This window comes from Carcharhinus amblyrhynchos, chromosome 20 (assembly GCF_965287045.1).
Source record: "Carcharhinus amblyrhynchos chromosome 20, sCarAmb.v2.hapA, whole genome shotgun sequence".
NCBI classification, from domain to species: domain Eukaryota; kingdom Metazoa; phylum Chordata; class Chondrichthyes; order Carcharhiniformes; family Carcharhinidae; genus Carcharhinus; species Carcharhinus amblyrhynchos.
The window spans coordinates 13,686,838-13,699,966 of record NC_137343.1 but is presented as its reverse complement, the minus strand read 5'-3'; the positions used below and the strand labels follow the sequence as shown (position 1 = coordinate 13,699,966).

Sequence of the window (13,129 nt, the reverse complement as noted above, 5' to 3'; positions counted from 1 at the left end):
TTCTCCCCTCCGCCAGCGCGCGCGGTTCTCCCCTCCGCCAGCGCGCGCGGTTCTCCCCTCCGCCAGCGCGCGCGGTTCTCCCCTCCGCCAGCGCGCGCGGTTCTCCCCTCCGCCAGCGCGCGCGGTTCTCCCCTCCGCCAGCGCGCGCGGTTCTCCCCTCCGCCAGCGCGCGCGCGCGCGGTTCTCCCCTCCGCCAGCGCGCGCGCGCGCGGTTCTCCCCTCCGCCAGCGCGCGCGCGCGCGGTTCTCCCCTCCGCCAGCGCGCGCGCGCGCGGTTCTCCCCTCCGCCAGCGCGCGCGCGCGCGGTTCTCCCCTCCGCCAGCGCGCGCGCGCGCGGTTCTCCCCTCCGCCAGCGCGCGCCGCGCGGTTCTCCCCTCCGCCAGCGCGCGCGGTTCTCCCCTCCGCCAGCGCGCGCGCGCGCGGTTCTCCCCTCCGCCAGCGCGCGCGCACAATTCTCCCCTCCGCCAACGCGCGCGCACAATTCTCCCCTCCGCCAACGCGCGCGCGCGCACAATTCTCCCCTCCGCCAACGCGCGCGCGCGCACAATTCTCCCCTCCGCCAACGCGCGCGCGCGCACAATTCTCCCCTCCGCCAACGCGCGCGCGCGCACAATTCTCCCCTCCGCCAACGCGCGCGCGCGCACAATTCTCCCCTCCGCCAACGCGCGCGCGCGCACAATTCTCCCCTCCGCCAACGCGCGCGCGCGCACAATTCTCCCCTCCGCCAACGCGCGCGCGCGCACAATTCTCCCCTCCGCCAACGCGCGCGCGCGCACACACTCTCCCCGCCCCACCCTACAGGCATGTGCACACACCCTTCCCCTCCAACTCTGCCTGCCACAGACACACACTCCCCGCTCCACCACCCACAAACACTGCCCGCCCCCTCCACAGACATGCACACACTTCCCCGCTCCCACACTCTGCCCCACCACACACACACTCCCCGCCCCCCCCCACTCTACCCCACCATACACACTCCCTGCCCCTCCCCAAAGACACGCACACACTCCCTGCCCTCTGCACTGACACAAAAATACTCCCCGCTCCTACACTCTGCCCCACCACACACACTCCCTGCCCCCTCCCCAGACAGGTACACATTCCCCGCCCCAACTCTGCCCCCCCCACACACACACTCCCCGCAACCACACCCCCAATATGCACATACTCCTGGCCCCCACACTCTGCCCTGCCACACACTCCCTGACCCTGCCACAGACATGCACACACACACACACCCTGTCCCCACACTCTGCCCCTCACTATCAGGATTAATCTCCATCTGCCACCTCTCCACCCAAGTCTCCAACCGATCTATATCCTGCTGTATCCTCTGATGGTCCTCATTGCCATCCGCAAATCCACCAACCTTTGCATCATCCACAAACTTACAGATCAAACCAGTTACATTTTCCTCCATATCATTTATATATAGTAAAGGTCCTAGCACCAATCCCTGAGGGACGCCACTTGTCACAGCCCTCCATTGAGAAATGCAGCCTTCCACTGCTACCCTCCACCCCCACAGACACGCACATGCCACCCCCGTGTGCGCGCGCACACTCCCTGCCCGCACTCCACTGCCCGCACGCGTGCACACACACTCTCCACTACTCACATTCTCACTCACACGTCGGCAGTCAGTATTATTCATACATAGGCTGGATATAACATTGTTGTAAAATGCAGGATGGGGAGGGGAAGGGAAGTCATTTTCTTAGGGAGATTACACCAAGCTTTTTCACAATTTGATGTAAGGTCCACGTGAATTTGAACTCAACAGTTAAAGATCACTCCTAACTGAATTATAGCATCCTACATTGCAGAAGGAGGCCATTCAGTCCATCAAGCCTGCACCATCAACAATTCCACCCAAGCTCTATCTCTGTAACCCCATGTATTTACCCTGCTGCTCCACCTGACACCAAGGGACACTTTAAAATGGCCAATCCACCTAACTTACACATCTTTGGACTGTGGGAGGAAACCAGAACACCCAGAGGAAACACACACAAACATGGGAAGAACATGCAAACTCCACACAGACAGATAGTCCAGGAGGCTGGAATTGAACCCATGTCCCTGGCAGTGAGGTGGCATTGTTAACCACTACGCCATCCTGAAAACGAAGACAAGACAAAGAGAAAAAAATAAACATTTTATGTAGGGATAAGAAGTTTCAACAATTTATAAAATTGTTTAAACTGCTGCTCCCCACTTCCCCCAAAATAACAATGAAACAATTTTGTTTTTAAAAACAAGCCCAAGGAAAAATGAAACTTTTCAAAAAATTCAAATGCATGATCTCTTTTACTGGTAAACCTGTCATTCTTTGAACTTCACTTCTGCCATATTATCCCAAAAAGTCTGACGCACTCAGCTCTTCCCCACCTCAATAAAATATTTTACATTTTGGGTCGTAAGTGGTGAGCAGGGTAGAGGCAAAACCAAATATGTATGTCCATATGTATAGTAATGCTTGTACCACACGGGCTTGTCTGACATAGATGCATTTTCAATGACATGTTGACATTTTAGCGAATCAGTTAATGTTCAGAGTAGAGCAATAGAACATTGTTTTGAAGCAGGTTAGAACACAAAAAATAGACAAAAATGAATCCATTATAGCTATGTACATTGCATACTGCTGTTATCTTTAAATTAAGTTTCCATAATTCATGAGTATTTTAAAATATTTAAATCTGAAATAACAAAATGATTTTATCTTAAGAAATTCAACTAAGGGGTTTGCCTGTATGAATTCATGGACTATGAGTTATTTCACTGTTGTAAGGCAAATAATATGTGGTTTGCATTTGTGAAGTAAACCCAGAGATAAAATTGCAGCATTTCACTCTGTCCTAGATGTGTGTTTAAAATAAATAATTCAGTCTCAATATAGTGAAAATAAACCTAAGTAAGTTAAAGGTAGCTGAAAATCTGTGGTTAAAAAGAGGACTGCAATGTCATTATTCCCTAATACACTACTGCATTATTCACTGGAATATTAAAAAATTATATAAAGGAACCAGCTTACAAAATCTCATTATTAAAAAAAGACAACCGACGCACTTAAAGCACCTCTTGCAATCTGATCAATGGCATTGTGTGCCTATTCTAACCACTTGCCTGTAGAAGGCACTTCCATTGCGTCAAAAACACAGCCGAGGAAGCGACCGAGGGATAAACAGAACCTACGTCCTCTAATTGTTAAAAAAAATCACAAAAAGTTTATTTCACGCAATATTTGCAAAATTTATTTTCTTACACATTTTAAGAGCTTTCTACAAGATGTAGAGAGAATAGTTATTTAAAATAAAATGTATTAAATTATTTGATTGCTAATGTGAGAATGTTTATACGTTCTTCAACTTGCCATTTATTCTGAAGCCAACGTGTCCGTTAAACAAATTAAAAGCTCAGGCAGGTTCAAATCTCCCAACTAACTTCACAGTCTAACTTTGTTATTACAGGCAATTTAATAAGCTTTGAACAAAAGATGGGTGTTAACAGAAAATGATGCCAAGTAAACATTTTTAAAGGTGCATACCCTTAGAACAGTCAAATCGTTAGATTATGGGTTTTCACTCAACTGCAGCGTTAAAATAATTTTTGAAGAAAAGGAAGCATCTTCCTCGAGGTAAACATGCGTGAAAACCCTAGAGAATAAAAAAAACTCAAGACGAAGTCAGATCCCAATGACTAACCCAGCACGTCTATTGACAAAATGGTGAACTCAATGCAATGGATAGAAATTAAAATATATGAACCGCTTAAAAAAATAAACAACAATCCGCACGGCTGTCCTTCCTTCACATCTAAAGGTCTCGATCACTCCTTAAAGTAATAAAAAATACATTTACAGAATGATTCAGAAACGCTTCGTTGAAATCACCGCCTTTCACCTATCGATCAAGTCGAAGTCAATATTGACCTCAAGGAAAAAAAACTCGCAAGAATGTAAATGATGGGAAGGGCAGTAACCTCATTTAGCAATGGCATCATTTCGATCTGCCGATATGCAGTTACATCTGAATGCAAGAATACGTTTGCGAAGCCAGAAATTAAATTTTGCACAGTATCGAATGTCTTGAAAGAAAACAAAAACGGTCTGCTTCATGTTAGACGCCTCCATAAAAAAACCACGTTATTTACGAGCGGAGAGGAGGGGTAGAATTCGCGTCTCTATCATTTTTGACATTCAACCGGAGGAGGAAATCTATTAAACTTTGCATCTGCTCTCTGACATGACGGCTGCGTTCGGGATTGGGGCGGGGGGGATATTAAATGAAAGGAGACGTATTTACAGTTCCCCTTCTCATGGATCCCGACTTGGTACCCACAAAGCCAGCAACAGTAAAAGAGGCATCCAGATTCTCAAGTATTATTAATTCTGGACAGCTCCCTTTCGATGAAGCTGGAGACGGGTCCCTTTACATATGTACACATACGCACATCAAATGAAACAATAAGTCTGCGATAGGCTACGAAAACACTTGGGGCTAAAAGGATTGCGGAGCAAGAGTGCAAACTGACACATTTCGGGTCTTTTTTTAATGTCATGCGTGCGATGTGCATTTGATGCAGAAAGAAACCATCCCACCAAGCCGTTTGCCGACACCCTCTCTCTCTCTATCCTCCCTTCTTTGAACCCTCCTTACCCCGCATCTTATCGAGCTGCGGATCCCGAGAACTTGCTCGGTAACAGCAACCCCCCCCCCCCCAATCATCATCTTCTCCCGACAACATCCCCACCCCCGGGGGCCGCCTTCACTGTTGCCGCTGCAGCCCCTGCAACCTGCTCACTCACGCTAACACCTCCCAACCCTCTCGCGCTTCCTCCCCCCAGCCAACCGTCACCTCTCCCGGCTCGCGCTACCAGCATCACCCGCCCCCCAACCCCACCCGGCCAACGATCACCTCTCCCGGCTCGCGCTACCAGCACCCCCACCCCCCAACTGCCACCTCTCCCGGCTTGTGCTCCCCCCGCTCCACCCCGACCCCAGACATTTGCTAACTGCCTCCCCACCCACCCCAATCCCCGGCTCCCATTCACCTCCCTACTAACCGCCAGCACTCGCGCTCAGCCCCCCACCCCCTCCTAACCGCCAGCGCTCGCGCTGCCCTCCACGGCGGGCACCATCTCACAAAGCTCCCCGCCGCCGCCGCAGCTGCTGCCGCCGCTCTCAGTTTCCCCAATGGGAGATGAACCGGGTCTCCGACCATGATGATGATGATGATCAGTTGTCAAACACCTTACCCACTCAAATAACAACTGCATAATATATCTAACAATTAAAAAAAAACAACAGCTTCCCACTCACCTGCCCTCTTGAATCTTTGTTGCGGCGCTAAAGCGGTAGGACATGGGCAGCGCGGCCGCTTGAAGCAGCCCATTGCACTGACTGTAGCGCAGCTGACTGAGGACTACACATTCATGAAGCGCCGCTGCCAGAGAATTGATTCACGCCTGCGCAGAAGCACCGGAACCCAGGCTTGCTGCATTCATTCCGGTCACTCTCGCGAGAGACAGAAGAGCTGAAGGGGGAGAGACTAATCGGTCGAGTGGTGCATCCCAGCAGGTGCGAAGGAGGTATTGTACACACACATCTTATTTCTCTCCTAAAATTTCATGTTCAATAGTCAAAAGTAAAATAAAAGATTTGTGAAGAGAGTCATCTGCCTCAAGTGTTTGGTAGAGAAATACTTCTAAAATTCCTCTGATGTCATCTCAGCCCAGATCTTCGCATGTTTCCCCCATCTACCTCCCTCACCACCTTTCCCCATCCCCTAGTCTCCTTCCCTGCCCATCTCTATCTGCCTTTCTTCCCAGTCACCCCATCTTCCTGTCCTCTGCTACCAACCCCCTAGTTTCCCCTTTTCCCTCCCCTTTTATCTCATGACATCCCCAATCTTCCTTATCTCTCCATCTCCCACCTCTCCCCATCTCTGCAGCCAGTCTCCCCCTACTGTCCTCCTGTCATTTTCACCCTTCTTCCCATGCTTTCTCCATCTCCTTCCCTTTTTCCCTCCCTGTTTAGCCCCCGAGTCTCTCTTCATCTACCTTATCTTCCCTTCTTCCATCTCTCCCTCTAGTATCTTTCCCCTCTACTGTCCTCTCCTCATCTCCACCCTTCTCCCCATACTCTTCCCAGTCCTTTCATCTCCTCCTCTCCCCCTTTCTGCCCATACACATCCTTTCTGCCCAATTTTGCCCTTTTATGTTCCTCTCCTCCATCTCCCCTTCTCACCCTCTCCCATTCCCTTCCTCCTCGCTACCTTTCTCCTCTACCCTCTTTCCTTCCTACCCCGTTCCTTTCCTTCCTACCCCCTTCCTTTCCTTCCTACTCCCTGCCTTGCCCTTCTGCTCTCTGTTCCATGCACACCCTCCTCCACAGCCCCCCAAACTTCTTTTCAGGCTGTAACACAAAGGAAAGCTGATAGCAATCACATCCAAAGTTCTAACATCACTGAGACCAGATTTGTCAACATAGAAAGAGAGCTTTTGGCAGTAATGTATGGATGTGCGAAATTCCATATGTATTTCTATGTGAAACAGTTTATAGTAGAGAATGATCATCATCCATTGGAGCATATCTACAAGAAAGATTTGCATGGAACACCAACAAAATTGAAGAAGTAACACTTGGAAGTTTCAGTTAAAATTTCACTCTGAAATACAAGCCAGGAACAGAAATGCTGCTAGCTTTATAAATACTGGGGCAACAAGAGCAGGGCAGAGTCTGGGAATTCTGCAGAATCACTTCCTGATTCTCCAAAGCCTGTCCACTATCTACAAGGCATGTCAGGAGTTTGATGGAATAGTCTCCACTTGCCTGGATGGGTGCAGCTCCCACAATACTCAAGAAGCTCAACACCATCCAAGGTGAAGTAGTCTACTTGATTGGCATCCTATCAACCACTTTAAAACATTCAGTCTCTCAACCAACACCTCTGGAGGTGAATTGGGTTCTGTTATCACATTCTTTTGACACACAGTAGCAGCCATGTATACCATCTAAAAGATGCATTGCAGCACCTCACCAAGGCTTCTTCAACTGCACCTTCTAAACCTGCAACCTCTATCATCTAGAAGGATGACGGCAGCAGATGCATGGGAACACCACCACCTGCAAGTTTCCCTCCAAACCAAGCACCATCCTGACTAGGAATTATATTGCAGACGCAGAGAATGTGCAAACTTCACACAGTCAGCCAAGGCCAGAATTGAACCCGGGTCCCTGGTGCTAACCACTGTGCCACCATGCTTCCGATTTTGAACTCTTCTATCAAATTTCCTCTCAATCTTCTCTAAAGAAAACAGCCTCAGCTTCTCCAATCTATTCTCTTAACGGAAATCACTCATCCTCAGAGCGATTCTTGTAAATCTTTTCTGCAGTCTCTCTAATATGTTCACATCCTCCCTAAATTTTGGTGTCCAGGATTGGACACAGTTCCCCAGTAACCAAACCAGTGTTTTAGAAGGGTTCACCATAAGCTCTTTGCTTTTGTATTCTATGCTTCTGTTTATATAAAGCCTAAAATCCCATGTCTTTTATCGACCACTTCTTCAGCCTGTACTGGCACTTCAATGAATTGTATACCTACACCTCTAGATTTCTATGCACCCCTTTTAGAATTGTATTTTTTTATATTGCCCCCCCCCCGGACCAAAACGCATTACTTCACACTTCTCTGCATTAAATTTCACCTGCCATTCCACCAGCCTATTTTTGTTATTGTTTCATAGAATGTGAGCATTTCTGACAAAGCCAGCATTTGTTCCTTTTCCCTAATTGCCAATTGCTGCAGTCCATCTGGTATCTGTACCAATTTGGTGCACCCGAGTGACTTACTGGGCTATTTCAGAGTCAGCTATATTCCTCTGAGTCTGGGCACCTAGTGTCGAGAGGCGTGGGCAAGAGGAGGACCTCTGCGTGAATCTGCACCTGGACCTGACTAAATGTGCAATACACAGGTCCAAACAGTGGGCAACCAAGGGGGTCGTCTGACTTGACCATCTGGCTGCCCCTCTACTGTGGCTATGTTCACAGCCAGGTGTCTTGGGGAAGGAGCATGTCACAGACATCATCAAGACCTTCCATGCTCACTGGGCATCATAGGGACTGGGGTATATTACTGACCCCTTTAACCACATTTTGGCTTGAAGTTCTAAGTTTCCTTTATGCTTTGTTTTTAGTTTGGGGCAGCTCCCCATTTTAAGGCCACCCTCCTTGCTTTGTCCTTATGTTGTTTGCTTTAAGTTTAATTGTTTTTACCAAAAAGAAAGCTGAGAGTCTGGAGTCAGATATTAGTCCGATTAGGTAAGGATTTCCTTCCCTAAAGGATATTAGTGAACAGGATGGGTTTTTTAGTGACAAACAATAGGTTTATGGTGCACCATTACTGAGAGTAACCTTCAATGCCAGATTTATTAACTAATTGAATTTTAAATTACACCAGCTGCTGTGGTGGGATTTGAACACAAAACCCCAGAGCATTATTCTGGGCTGCTGGATTACTAGTGTAGTGATATTATCACCAGACCACCAACTCCCCACATGTGGTTAGACTTGCAAATTCAATGTTGCATTTACCCATGGATCACCAGTGATTCTTCAAAGATAATTAATTGATGATGGCATGCTTTTGGATCTCCCGAGGATATGAAATTGCTACAGAAATGCAAGTTCTCTTTATTTTTTCAAATACATGAAACATTCATAGTAACAAAAAATGTTTGAAATTGTTATATAACAGAATAAATGGTGTCAGGTGGAAATCGAATCAGAAATAAAAAACAGAAAATGCTGGATAAACTCAGAGGTCTGGCAGCACTTGTGCAGAGAAACAGAGTTAACATTTTGGATCCAAAAATGCACAGGTGCTGCCAGACCTGCTGAATTTATGCACCATTTTCTGTTTTTATTTCGGATTCCCAGCATCCACAGTATTTTGCTGTAGAAAATAGAATCAGAGTCAACAATGATGTGTAACCCATGGTAAAATAATCTTCCAACATTCATCAGTGAAGGAATATGAATAATAAAGCTTGGGCGACATATTGGAAGGGAAACAATACTTGGGCACCATCGAATAGCAGCAAGATAAAATGTTTGGAAGATGAAAGCCAGTTAGAAAGAGAACCACTATGACAATACAGACATCCTCAGACTTATGACACAATTGGTTCCTGAAAACACCGATCAAGTCGAAACGTTGGAAGTCAGAATTGATTTTCCAATAGGAGCCGTGTTATAAATGGGGGATTGGTTTGTCAACCTTTCTGACTTGGTCTCAGATATTTACATTCAACATTTTGGCTAATGATTTCACACTTTTTCGCACGTTTTCAGGATTTTTGTAGGTTATAATGGATCATTTTGCGTTTAGTCTCCAAAACAAAGGGGGCCAGGTGGTTGGCGTGGGGTTTCAGAACTTTCCTGGGATCCAATGATGCCATCCCTGATCTGAATCAAACACACAGGGCGGGATTTACTGTGCAACCCACCACCTGTTTGGCGGTGGCAGAGGCAACCTGCCATTGGCTGCTGACAGGATATTCTGGTCCCACCGTTGCCAACAGGGTTCCCCTTCAATGAACCCGTCGCCGTTGTGAAACCCGCGGCAGGGTGCATCGTGGGTGGGATCGGGAAATGCTGCGGGCATGGACTGCTGAAAAGTTCCGGCCGCAGTTCCAGAGCAAAAGGCGTCAGATCACAAGCTGCAGAATCCTATTGTGAAAACTGTCAGTGGGGTAAGGCAACATTTTTACCAGCAAATTCATTTTAGACATTTGTGCTGACGCATTCAGACCTCTGCTAGAAGCTGACTTACTGTTTGGGCTGTTCAACATCGGCGGAGCCCAGTTAGTTCACTCCATTGCAGTGAAGTGATCGGCCGCACAATGTCAATATTGTTCTCTAAAAACTGTTACCCTGTTTCTGGATTCTAGTTCTGACGGGCAATAAAAATGCTGGCCGAAGAGTCCTGAGGGTTGAACCTTTGGAGGGAGAGTTCTGCGTTTCCCTAAGCTCATTTGACATCAGCATCCAATATGTAACAAAAATTATAAAAGATGGATAGTGCGCATGTATCAAGCACGTGGTGTCATAAAGTGGAAACCAACATTGTAAAGTCGAAACAGGGTGTCCATTTATAAGCATCGTCGTAACTCAAATTTCGTAAAGTCGAGGATTGCCTGTATGATTGCGTAATGAGTACAGTGAGGACACAGATTTAACTCTACTGCAAAAGTTGAAAATCAGAAATAAAAACGAACTGTTCGATGACCTTTTGTCCGACTGACGAAACATTAACTCTACTCCTCTCTCCACATGCTTCAAACCTATAGAGTATTTCCAGCATTTTCTGCTTTTACTTAATTTTACTGCAGTGGCAAAGCATCTCAAAGAGATGACGGAGTCATTACCCCTACCGTTGCACATTTATTAGTGACTAGGGAAAGAATTAGATTGTAAAGGTCTGGAAACAACTCATAATTTTGTTTGCCAGAGATATGTGTATGCCTGTCAAGAGCCATACAGAAGAAGAGAGACAAAATAGAAGGGTTTTATAGTTTTTTACAAAAAAAAACCCACAAGAATTTCGATAAACTGTAAAAGAAAAATTGTTATATTTGAGGAATTAAAATAAAGTGGGATTTTAGATCTTGACGAGAAATTGATCTGAATTAAATGGAGGGGAGGCTTTAGACTGCAGGTCAGCAGGATGCAGTGTAATGATTTTCACCCATAACTCACCTAACGGGTTAACAAGTGTGAAAATTCCCAAAATCTAGATGAATAAGTTTTCAACTCTTTCCAACAAAGCTTTATCTATGTTTTGCAGTTTATATTAATATTTAGTATTAATCAGTAAAAATGATACATCATTAACTATTCTTTTTTTCTTCCACAGAACATTCTTGCTTCTGTCTTCAGTGCCCAACTTATTCCCTCCCTTCGTCCAGAGCGGAAGGAGTCATAAACATTCCTCCAGCCAAGCCCCAGGGTCATTACAGGAGCTTACGATCAAAACTGAGTTGACACTTGTTTGGTGAGCATAATGATTTGAACCTTGGTTCCCCACCAAAATCACATTTCAATTCAATTCTAATTAGCTGAAAAGGAAATAGTTACAGGGAGATGTGCACTGTTGTGGGAAATAACTTTAGCAGACATTATTGACCTTAAGATACCTCTATTGCTTATGTTAGTGTTGGCAATAGAATGTCTAATATTGCCATTCTGTCATGAAAATCTACCACGTAGAAGTATGCTTTTTAATTAATTAGAATTGGAGTGGTACATCAGGTATCCCCACCAGGGCCATCATTTTTAATGTGACAAGCTAAGCAAACTGCAGCTGTGCGTGACCCTGTTTCCTAAGTACTGTTTAGTACTGTGACAGCTACAATCAATTGGTTCTAGAATCAATTCTGAGCTGTAACCCATTTTTAAATTGTTTAAAAATAAAATTGAATGGCTTAGTAAAATAGTAACCTTGAGAAAATAAAGGTCAGGTTAACTTTCGGACTGCTATTAAGTAAAACTCCTAGACTGCTCCTGGTTCTCAGCTCCTGCAATGCGTTAGAGAGAACAAACCATCAATAAATCAGTAAAACAGCTCAAGCATCAGGAGTTGTTTCGTTTCAGTAATATTATCTTTGAATGACTAAAATAAACATCTAAAAGTGCAGGTTTAAAGCCAAAGATTCAAGATTCTGCTCACACTGTTGCCCCTTTTGTGCCTTTCCTCTTCCTTTTCTTTCCTCCAGGTTCTGTTCTTTTTGAGGCTGACTCAGTGACTTTGATCAAGTTATTACAGGTCTGAAGACCACTTCAAAGAATGGATAAAACAAAAGCAGGATCTGTAGCTTACCAAATAGAATATTACATAAGTCGAAGAGCATTTGTAGCTAGCTGATAGTTAACCAGTACTTCATAACCAATCAAAAAGCAAAGATGTTCTGTCACAAATGCAACAGGATGATTTCCTGCTGGACTAATTCATAAAAATATCACTTGACAAACAGAAAAGAAAATTTCATCATTCTGCACAGAGTTTGCTGATCTTTAATGACAATTTGAATGAATATAGTTGGCCTCATCCCTTGTGGGTTGACGAAGGTCCTTAATTGCTATATAATTGCCTGCTAGAAAATGTACATTTGAACATCAGGTAAAGACAGGATTGGGCTCAACTCTATTCCACAGTAGAATGGGCTACATATGCATAATCAAGAATCTCACACAAACACAACATTTATTCAACAAGGAGATAGAGGCCTACTGAGGTGAATATGATTGCATCTTGGCTAGAGTTTAGGACCTTCAAAGGAAAATAAACAAAATATAACTGTGGCCATATCGAGCTTTGATGTATCCTAGATTAAATCAGGAAGGGGTTGTTGATATGAGTGAGCTTTGAAAGAGATCCCATGTGCATTTACTGAGGGACATTTCTTTACAGTATACTATGGAGTAAAATAACCTTTTATCATATAGATTTGGGGTGGCATAGTATCACAGTGATTAGCACTACTGCCTCACAGCTCCAGGGACCCGGGTTCAATTCCAGCCCTGGGTGACTGTCTGTGTGGAGTTTGTACATTCTCCCTGTGTCTCTGTGGGTTTTCTCCAGATGCTCCATTTTCCTCCCCCAGTACAAAGGTGCGTGGGTTAGGTTGATTGGCCATGCTAAATTGCCCCTTAGGGTCCTGGGATGTGTAAGTTAGGGGGATTAGTGGAGTAAGTGCAGTTGGTTGTGGGGATAGGACTTGGGGTGGGATTGTCGGTGCAGACTTGATGGGCCGAATGGCTTCAAGGAACAAAGAAAATTACAGCACAGGAACAGGCCCTTCGGCCTTCCAAGCCTGCACCAACCATGCTGCCTGACTTAATTTAAAACTCCCTACCCTTCCAGAGACCATATCCCTCTATTCCCATCTTATTCATGTACTTGTTAAGACGCTGCTTAAAAGTCATTACCATATCTGCTTCCACTACCTCCCCCAGCAACGAATTCCAGGCAGCCACTACTCTCTGTGTAAAAAATCTGCCTTGTACATCTCCTTTAAACCTTGCCCCTCGTAATTGACTTTTCCTCCCTGGGAAAAAGCTTCT

At 45.6% G+C, this 13,129-nt stretch overlaps 1 protein-coding gene and 1 long non-coding RNA gene across 2 annotated transcripts in view; one reads left to right on the top strand and one right to left on the bottom strand.

The window, feature by feature from the left end:
• fam222aa (family with sequence similarity 222 member Aa) overlaps nt 1-13,129 on the bottom strand; it is a 262,440-nt gene that overhangs the window by 177,284 nt on the left and 72,027 nt on the right. The window lies entirely within an intron of this gene.
• The window catches only part of LOC145355765 (uncharacterized), a 51,331-nt gene continuing 43,599 nt past the window's right edge, over nt 5,398-13,129 (top strand). Inside the window, exons 1-2 of the long non-coding RNA XR_013889041.1 lie at nt 5,398-5,595; nt 10,923-11,060. This is a non-coding gene — a long non-coding RNA (uncharacterized LOC145355765). The remainder of the gene's footprint in view (nt 5,596-10,922; nt 11,061-13,129) is intronic.